The following is an 11,029-nucleotide window of genomic DNA, read 5'->3' as shown; positions in this document are numbered from 1 at the left end:
GGTATCTTTTAGTTCTTCAAGATCAAACTGCTTCTATATTAGGCTAATTGGGAGTATTGGGGAACAAGTCTAATAATCAGGGCATGAATGCTTTTGCACATACTCACACAACCTGGAGAGCTGCTCTTGGATTTGGTAGTAAGGGCTGTGCACATAGGACCTAGGGCATAACTAGCTGCTCGGGGAAGCAGTCTGGACACGCCAAAACTAGGATTCAACCCGGGGCTTGTGTTAGAGATCTACACACGGAGAAAGGTAGGAGGGATTGGTGCAGGTAGTAGCCAGTTAGATACTAAAATAACAGACAGACAAAATATACCTTAAGGAAATTTTGCAAAGCTTCTTCTACAGTTGAGGATGGTATTTTTCCAAACAGAGTAGCAGCCATTTTTTTCTCAATCCAGCTCAGTTTCGAGACCTGCAAACATGGAGGCGACATCATTCTTAGAAAGTGGTTCCTCTTTTGAAAGAATCATCTCTCCTCAATTAGACGTGTGTGTGTAGGTGTATATGTATGTATATGCATAGAATATATAAATATAAACATATCCATACATAATATACATGACAGAGGTCATCTTTATGGTATTAATATTTTACCTTCCTTTTTTTATAGTTCTAATAAACTATGAGCTCTAAAAGCACTGGTTACCAAATCAATCTGAAATACTCATGATAAGATTTGTGTTCAATCAGAGAAAGGGATGGGGAATAATGCTGATCCTGTTTGTTTATGTGATTCAAGATTCTGAGATGACCACACAGTATTTCTTTGCACAGAGTTTCTTTGCACAGAGTGGAGGAGACCCCAACTTTGCTTCCTTCCTGCCAACCTGACCCAGAACACAGCATCTCAGAAGTGTAAATAGAAGAAGGATTCTTAACCCAGAGGGAGTATAGATTGAGGGCCCAGTATACATATTTACAATCCAGGAGAAAATTTTTTTAACCAGCAACCACCAAAATTAAATTTCATATTATCATTTATTTTTTGCTTCCTTTTATCCCCCATTTTAATTCCAGTATAGTTAACATACAGTGTTTTATTCTTTTCAGGTGTACGATATAGTGATTCAACAATTCCATATATTACTCAGTGCTCTACAGTAGAAGTGTACTCTTCATCCCCTTCATCTATTTCACCCACCTCACTTCTGATAACCATCTATTTGTTCTCTGTAGTTAAGAGTCTGCTTTTTGGTTTGTCTCTTTTTAGTTCCCTTGTTCATTTGTTTTGTTTCTTAAATTCCACATATGAGTGAAATCATATGGTATTCGTCTTTCTCTGACTAACTTATTTCGCTTAGCATTATAGTCTAGGTCCATGTTGCTGCAAATCGCAAAATTTCATTCTTTTTTATGGTTGAATAATATTCCATTATGTGGTATAATATACCACTTCTTTATCTATTCATCTATTGATGGACACTTAGGTTGCTTCCATAATTTGGCTATTGAAAATATGTTACAATAAACATTGAGGTGCATGTATCCCTTTGAATTAAGGTTTTTGTATTCTTTGGGTACTGAGTAGTGCAATTACTAGATCATAGGGTAGTTCTATTTTTAATTTTTTGAGGAACCTCTGTACTATCTTCAGTGTCTGCACCAGTTTGCATTCCCACCAATAGTGCATGAGGGCACCTATTTCTCTACATCCTCGTCAACACTTGTTATTTCTTGTGATTTTGATTTTAGCCATTCTAATAGATGTGAGGTATCTCACAATGAGAGACGAGATATCCCATTGTGATTTTGATTTGTATTTCCATGATGATGAGTGATGTTGAGCATCTTTCCAAATGTGTCTGTTGGCCATCTGTATCTCTCTCTTTTTTTTTTTTTTAAGATTTTATTTATTTATTTGACAGACAGAGATAGTGAGAGCAGGAGCACAAGCAGGGGGAGTGGGAGAGGGAGAAGCAGGCTCCCCACTGCGCAGGGAGCCCAATGTGGGGCTTGATCCCAGGACCCTGGAACCATGATCTGAGCTGAACGCAGATGCTTAAAGACTGAGCCACCCAGGTGCCCTGGCCATCTGTATTTCTTCTTTGGAGACATGTCTGTTCATGTCTTCTGCCCATTTTAAATTGGATTATTTGGTTTTGAGTGTTGGGTTGTATCAGTTCTTTATGTATTTTAGACATGAGCCCTTTATTGGATATGTTATTTGCAAATACCTTCCCCATTCAGTCTTTTAGTTTTGTTGGTTGTTTCCTTCCCTATGCAGAAACTTTTTATTTTGATATAGATCCAATAGTTTATTTTTGCTTCTGTTTTCTTTGCCTCAGGAGACACATCTAGAAAGATATTGTTATGGCCAATGTCAGAGAAATTACTATCTGTGCTCCCTGCTAGGATTTTTATGGTTTCAGGCCTCACATTTAGGTCTTTAGTCCATTTTGAGTTTTTGTGGTATATGATGTAAGAAAGTGGTCCAGTTTCATTCTTTTGCATGTAGCTGTTCAGTTTTCCCAATATCATTTGTTGAAGAGACTATCTTTTTCCCATTGTATATTCTTGTCTCCCTTTGTCGAAGATTAATTGACCAAGTAATTGTGGGTTTGCTTCTGGGCTTTCTATTCTGTTCTATTGATCTATGCATCTATTTTTGTGTGAGTAACATACTGTTTTGTTTAATACAGCTTTGTAATATAACTTGAAACCTGGAATTGTGATACTGCCAATCTTGTTTTCCTTTTTCAAGATTGCTTTGGCTATTTGGGTGGTTCCATACAAATTTTAGGATTGTTTGTTCTAGTTCTGTGAAAAATGCTGTTGGTACTTTGCTAGGGATTGCATTAAGTCTATAGATTGCTTTGGGTAGTATAGACAGTTTGACAGTATTTGTTCTTTCAATCCATAAGCATGGAATGTCTTCCTATTTCTTTGGGTCATCTTTAATTTCTCTCATCAATTTTTTATAGTTTTCAGAGTACAGGTCTTTTTACCTCTTTGGTTAAGTTTATTCTTAGGTATTTTATTATTTTTGTGATTATAAATGGGATTGTTTTCTTAATATCTCTTTCTGCTTTTTAGAAATGCAACAGATTTCTGTACATGGGGATTTTGTATCCTGTGATCTTACTGAATTCATTTATGAGTTCTAGTAGTTTTTTGGTGGAGTCCTTAGGGTTTTCTATATATAGTATCATCTCATCTGTGAATAGTGAAATTTTTTACTTCTTCCTTACCAATTTGGAAACCTTTTATTTCTTCCCCTTATCTGATTGCTGTGGCTAGGACTTACAGTACTATGTTGAATAAAAGTAGTGAAAATGGGCATCCCTGTCTTGTTCCTGATCTTAGGGGAAAAGCTCTGTTTTTCACCATTGAGTATAAAACATTAGCTGTGGATTTTTCATATAAGGCCTTTATTATGTTGAGGTATGTTCCCTCTAAACCAACTCTGTTGAGGGTTTTTATCATGAATGGATATTGTACTCTGTCAAATGCTTTTTCTGCATCTATTGAAATGATCATATGGTTTTTATCCTTTCTCTTAATAATGTGATGTATCACGCTGATTGATTTGCAAATGCTGAACCACCCTTGCATTCCAGGAATAAATCCCACTGATCATGGTGAATATGATTTTTTGAATGTATTGTTGGATTTGTCTTGCTAATATTTTGTTGAGGATTTTTGCATCTATGTTCATCAGAGATATTGGCCTGTACTTCTTTTTTGTTGTTGTGTCTTTAACTGGTTTTGGAATCAGGATAATGCTTACCTATTAGAATGAATTCGGTTTTCCTTCCTGTGCTATTTTTTAGAAAAGTTTGAGAAGAACAGGTATTAGCTCTTCTTTAAATATATGATAGAATTCACCTGTGAAGACATCTGGACTTTTTTTGTTGGGAGTTTTTTGATTACTGATTCAATTTCATTGCTGGTAATTGGTCCGTTCAAATTTTCTATTTCTTCCTGTTTCAGTTTCAGTAAGTTTTATGTTTCTAGGAATTTATCCATCTCTTCTAGGTTGTCCAGTTTGTTGGCATATAATTTTTCACAATATTCTCTTATAATCCTTTTTCTGTGGGGTCAGTTGTTATTTCTCCTCTTTTTGTTTCTGATTTTGTTTATTTGAGTCCTTTTTTTTTTTTGGATGAGTCTGGCTAGAGATTTATCAATTTTGTTTATCTGTTCAAAGAACCAATCCTGATTTCATTGATCCATTCTATTTTTTTTTTTTTTAGTCTCAATATCATTTATTTCTGCTCTAATCATTATTTCCTTCCTTCTGCTGTATTTGGGTTTTGTTCTTCTTTTTTCTAGCTCTTTTAGGTGTAAGCTTAGGTTGTTTGAGATTTTTCTTATTTCTGGAGGTAGGCCTGTGTTGCTATACACTTCCCTCTTAGAATCACTTCTGCTGCATCTCAAAGATTTTGGATTATTGTGTTTTCATTTTCATTTGTCTCCATGTGTTTTTTTATTTCTTCTTTGATTTCTTGGTTGATCCATTCACTGTTTAGTAGCATGTTATTTAACCTCCATGTAGATGTGGTCTTTCCAGATTTTTTTCTTTTAAGCCTAAACAAATAATGTACATTCAAGCCCCAGACTCATGTGAGGTTGGGTCAATGGTTTTTAAGCTTGAGGGGTCTTCTACCTTAATGAAGACTCAGATTCCTAATATTTAAAACTGGCATAATAAAAACTGCTTACAGGGATGTTTTAAGGATTTGACACACAGTTGATACATAGCAGGTGTTCAATAAAAGAGCTTCCTTCTCCATTCTTAATCCTCAAACCTCAATTAAAAAGCTTCTTCTTTTGCTTATGCTAATTTTTTCATTCAGAAATAGCATTTCTCTTCAGAATAATTTTTCATGCATCTCTTAAGATAGATTTTCACATTCTGTTAATTCTCTATAAACTAACGTCATTTAAGACACTGGATCTTAGACTAGCTAGCTGCCTTGATTTATTTCTATGTTTCATGTGTCTTTCTAAATTCAGTTCTTTGAAGACAAGAACAGTGGGCACATAATTTATGCTCAACATGCTCTGATAAATGAAAAAGTCCTCTCACAAGACAAAGAGTAGTACACATGTGTGTAGGTGGCTGATCACCAACTGAGAGCACAGAGGGGACATGATTGCTGCCAGGGGAAACAGAGAGGTGGTCAGGTGAAAAATACAGATATATATGTGTGTGTATATACACACACACACACATACACACACACATATATATACAAAATCATATACTGTATGTAACACAGTATATAAACAAATCAATCATAAACTCATAAAATATGTACTGATTTTATCATTTTCCCTACAGTAGGCACTAGGTAAAACACTTAAAGAATAAGTGTTCATTGGAAATATATCCTGTAATCATAGTATATTTAAACAAGATTTATAGATCAAAACATTCAACTCACAGTATAACAGTATCTTCCTTTGAGGTAATACAAAAAGGGTTCTTCAGGTAAAAATTGGATTGCTTTATCTAGATGTTCCTGAAAAAAAATCCAAAACAAATACCATCACTCAGATTCCAGGCAGCATTGAATGGAAGTATGCCTAGTAAGTTCAAAGGGGCTTTACACTGTTGTTTGGTTCTCCTCCTCAATCCGTATCATTAATACAAGTAAGTCTTATCCATAATTCAATTATCAGGAATGACTGCTCACAAGTAGAACCAGATTGTGACTATGATTTAATTAAACTATGGATAATTTAAAGGCAAATGTCACTATAAAAATAGAAAACATCCGAGTGACATTTTTGTCTTCCCATGCCTTGCCTAGCTAATGCTTACTATCAGGAAGCATGTTTGCAAATATCAAGTGATGGGGATATAACGGGGGAAAGAATAGCAGAGCTAGGTGGTGGAGGAATCTACTCCTCTGACATTATTATAATTGTTATAGGGAGCTGGAAGGCAAACTCTGACCATTTATATTGAGCTATCAAAGCTAGAGGTACATTATAAATGATGTACATATACATTATTTATTTTATTCACTTATCATGTTAAGTTTAAGTCTTAGATTGGATTCTATTCCTCCCACCAAATCAATATGCAAGAAGTGTTAATTAATTAGTTCCAGTCATGTTGATGATGTTGGTGAGTTCATGACCAAAAGACTAATCCTCAGTCTTTGAAAAAGTAATACTCATCTACTATGTGACTTCTTTCAAGATCCAGAATAATAATAATCCTCAATCTCCCATATAGTTTCATTTTTTCACACAGTATGATGAAAAAACTGTCGCTTCATTTAAATAAAAAAGATAAATTCCTTAAGATTAATTCATTGAATAATTTGATTTATATCTTTTAAGGGAACATATAGCTACATTAAAATATTTTTAATATCAAGAAATACCTTGAAGCGATGTCCATAGTTGATTTTGTTTTGTAAGCCCTCAAACTCAGATACATAGCCACACAAAACCGCATACCTGAAAAGGGTAAAAACAGTGGATAGCGTGTTAACTTTTAATCAAATACCACCAAATGTAACATTTAAAAAATATCTCTAAAGCATTCATTAATATTTGAGAGAAGTAGTCATATAGATGCAAGGGCCCTAAAAATAAAAAACACCTGACATGAACATGAGGCCAGTTTCCTCACCTATAACTGGGGAGACTAACACCATCTATCTCATATGTATGTCGTGAGGGCAAAACACCCAAAACACATAAGTGTTTAGACTACTACCCGGCACATAGTGAGTTCCAAGAAATATGAGCTTCTGCTATCACCATCATCAACAGCAAAGTCACAAAGAGGCTCTCTGAAAAAGTCTAGTCACACAAGTAATAAATTGAAAAATATATTGTATCATGATATCCCTGTTCCTCCTTAATAAAAAGAAAAAGAAAAATTTCACAGCCTCCCTTAACGTCATCTGAAAACAAAAATAAATATCATGACTAAAACAATGTCAAAGGTAATTTCAGAATACACTTTTCCGAAAAATTCCCCATGACCTTCAATCTTTCCTTGGAAACACTGCATATTAGAATAGCGCATCACATTAATTGTTTACTTCCCCCCCCCCACGGGGAATACAAAAGTTACATCAATAATTATCTGACATAAATTGGGTGCAATATTTGTTCAGCAATTTGCTCACTCCAAAATCTGGGGATATATTACTTTTTATATCTAGAATGTTTCTGTCTGTGCAAAATCTCCAGAGTATTTCAGAGTGTTTCTGTCTGAGGCAAAATATTCATTTACCTAAATATTTCAAGAGTAAGTATTAATTTTTACTTGCATTGTCATAACTGAAATGAAAGATGTAATTTTGGGTATTTATCTCAATCATTTCTGTAGATAAGCATATAACTTTCAAGTACAAAAATGAAGTGAACGATTTTCTTAATTTGGAACAGTAAGACCCTTCCTGAACACAAAAGATCACATAATTCACACAACTTACGACAACCAATAAAACAGTCACTTTTCAGTTATGACTAGTTTGACCTCTGAATTTTCAGTTTCTATATAATCAACCAAATCTGCTAGAGTACAAACAAGAATGATGACTAAACCAACCTATCAAAAGTGATCTGAGAACTTAACTAGATTAGGAGATACTACTACTCACAAATTCCATAATCAGACTACATTACACATACATCTCTGCACCCACCAGAGATCGAGCATGTAGGAAAAGACGACTGGAAAAAGACTCATGAGTTTCCTTGTAAAACTGCTATTGTCACCTCCAGCCTCACCATGTTCTTTTGAAATGCTCTCTGGCATTTTGTTCTATCATTCCTCCCGGGGAGTTCCAGAAAGTGGAGCAAAATTCCATACAACTACTTCCCCAAATTCTCCCATTTCTGTTATGGGCATTATCATTTTCTGATGCATTTGGACTTAAAACCTTAGGCCACTTTTTAAAAAAATAAGCTTTTATTTTAAAATAGCCTGAGATTGCAAAGATGTTACAGAGAGTTCCCATATACCCATATTGGGTTTTCCCTACTGTTTACATCTTACATTACTAGAGCACATTTATCACAAGTGTACCAATACTGTCAAACAATACTGATACATAATTTTTACAATGTACCAATAGTAGTACATTATTATTAACTAAACTCCATGCTTTATTCAAATTCTTGTCTGTTTTTCCCTAAGTTAAATGTTGACACTTCTCTCTCCATCCCTCCTTCCACATTTATCCCTATTAATTCACACATGTGAAAATCTTTTGAATTATTATTGTCATTCGTCATACATCCTCTTCCTCCTAGTTCTGTGTTACTTGTAACTTTTATAAACATACCTATTATATCTTTACCCACTGACAAAATTACGGAACACTCTAGTGTCTAAGATACAGATCTGAAACCCTAGAATCACCTCCAGCTTGACAATGATGTTGCCAACAGTTATTCTGTTGAATAGCTGAGGCTTGAACCCTTCTCTCTATGTGGGTAACCCAGAGGCTTGCCCACATTTTTACATCTTGTCCACAAGAATGTTATTGGTAAACTTACATGAATGCCTTGCTTAAATCCAGATATACTAGCTCAATTTCCCTACTCTACATGCTGGCAAAGAAATAAAAAACAAATCATGTCACATTTTTAGAAAAATCTGAAGGATCTATTTGAACTTTCTAATCCAGAGATTTATAGAACAACTCAAATATCTGTGCTGGAATCAAAAGAAAATAATGTATGTTCACTGATCTGGAGTGGTGGGATCCATTATCTACTGATGCTAAACGTCAGCGTCAGAATGACTTCGTGCGCAGCATTAGGCACAAACACTGCTCTGTCAGCAAACTCTCTTTAAGCTACTCTGAGTGAGGACAAAAGGGAAAAAAAAAACCCTAGGACTTATGAATACCATTATATGAAATATGAGTATTTCCCTTATAAATAATCAGTCTTAATGCTTTTCATAATCTTTTTTGAAGTCTGTTTCTTTCTTTTCTTTTTTTTTTCTGAGCTGAGATCAAGAATCGGATGCTTAACCGACTGAGCCACCCAGGCACCCCTTGAAGTCTGTTTCTTTAAAGTCTAAAATATTGTCTATCTTCCTACATATCCTAAGTTCAAAGTTCATCTGACCACTTTTTCTCAAAGGATCATCACTTCTTTTCTGGCGATCAGTTCCACTTATGTCTCTGTGTATCTCTGTGTTTTTGTTCTTTTATGCTGTTCATCTTTAAACATGTAATTTAAAATTTTATTTTGTGAACCATCTCAAGTGGACCGGAACTCTGAAGAACGTTAATTCACAATATGGTTTATTACCTCCACCTAGAGGTCATTCTCACCATACAGGCTTTGACAAAAATTCTGATTTTCTTTGCATTGATATTGAATATATCTTTAATAAATGACCAACATTCTTGTTTTAACAACTACTAAAATAACCCCATTAGTTTCCCTGCATACTTCTGATTCAGCACAAATGCTATTTATACTGTGGGAAAGCAGTGGAAAAATAATGTAATAGAAAAAATACTGAGTAAGAATAAAAGATCTGGTTTTTGTTTTTCTATTTATTGTGTGACTCTTGCATACCAATCAGTATATTCCCCCCATACACCCCCTAGACACACTACCTTATCTATAAAATGGAAAAGGTTGTTCTGTGACTCATGTGCTGTAAGGCATGTGGATATAATTTGTGAACAGTAGAGCACAACAAATATGTAAGACATTATTTGTAATTAAGGTCAGGCCTATTGTGCTAACAAACTGTAAATCCGCAGTGACTTTACTCTCTTGGTTCTAGAAGTATTTTAGGCTGGGTACAACAAAAACAACAGAATTTGTAGCAAACATTTTAAGCTTTGGGGTCAGATAGTCAAGGTCGCAACTATTCAACCTCATTGCTATACACAAATGCACAGGTGTGGCTGGGCACCAATAAAACTACAAAAATAGGCAGTTGGCCCCGGACCGTAGTTTGTCATTTATGCTGAATGAATGAGAATATGTCTTAACATCCTGAAAAAGATTTTTAAATGATATTTTACTACAATTAATCATGGAATCAGTTAAGCTAAATTTTAACCACTGCTTCTCAAGTCAAAGTTTTAATTTCTCTTTTATCATGACCCTAAACCTCTCCTATGTAACTGAATGAAAACTCTTGTATTCACTACATACATTATACTACATTCTAAGAACTAAGATAAAATTGACATTTGAATTTGTTAAATTTTATCAACTGAATAGATTTTAACATTCTTTTTTAATTTAAAACTGATACTGAATAAGAAATCATGTGCAACACAATTGGATCATTACTCTGTGTGTGTGTGTGTATATGTAAGATTTAAACTTGGAGTCAAATACCATAGTTGTAAACAAGGCAATCCATTCACAACAAAAAGTGAAAGAAGATGAACAAAAGAAAAGTAGTCAGACTAGCGTACGACAGACTGGGTAGACTACTAGGGCAGAGTTATGTATAATTTCTTCTTACAAGATAGATTTCAAGGTACTTATGAAGCCCCCAGAGAAGACACAACATTGTTCCTCTATGAAAATTTGAAGCTTACACAGATAAATGCCCTCAAACTAAGGATTGAAATCCACTGTACATTTTAAATGTGATTCTTCATGGATGCAGATCTATGTGTGGGAGAAGGAAGAGGACAACAGAGGAAGAGCAATGCAGTGGGAGGGGGAGGATGTGGAGGAGGAGGAGGAGCTCAGAGTTAAGAGTAGGGCTTGGGGATATGATCCAGCAATTGCACTACTGGGTATTTACCCCAAAGATACAAAAGTAGGGATCTGAAAGGGTACGTGCACCCCGATGTTTATAGCAGCAATGTCCACAATAGCCAAACTGTGGAAAGAGCCGAGATGTCCATCGACAGATGAATGGATAAAGAAGATGTGGTATATATATACAATGGAATATTATGCAGCCATCAAAAGGAATGAGATCTTGCCATTTGCAACGACGTGGATGGAACTGGAGAGTATTATGTTGAGCGAAATAAGTCAAACAGAGAAAGACATGTATCATATGACCTCACTGATATGAGGAATTCTTAATCACAGGAAACAAACTGAGGGTTGC

General features: G+C 34.9%; 1 non-coding gene across 1 annotated transcript; it reads right to left on the bottom strand.

The window, feature by feature from the left end:
- Positions 1-378: 378 nt before the first annotated feature.
- LOC102734498 (uncharacterized) lies at positions 379-6,618 on the bottom strand. The gene is made up of 3 exons (XR_014142274.1): positions 6,345-6,618; positions 5,394-5,471; positions 379-418 (listed from the first exon to the last, which is right to left on the bottom strand). It is a non-coding gene; the product is annotated as an uncharacterized LOC102734498 (transcript).
- Between the last annotated feature and the right edge of the window lie 4,411 nt (positions 6,619-11,029).

Source organism: Leptonychotes weddellii, unplaced genomic scaffold (assembly GCF_054177405.1).
Source record: "Leptonychotes weddellii isolate Sample4059 unplaced genomic scaffold, ASM5417740v2 HiC_scaffold_3637, whole genome shotgun sequence".
NCBI lineage: Eukaryota > Metazoa > Chordata > Mammalia > Carnivora > Phocidae > Leptonychotes > Leptonychotes weddellii.
The sequence above is the reverse complement of the archived record's forward strand: the minus strand, read 5'-3'. Positions and strand labels throughout refer to the sequence as shown.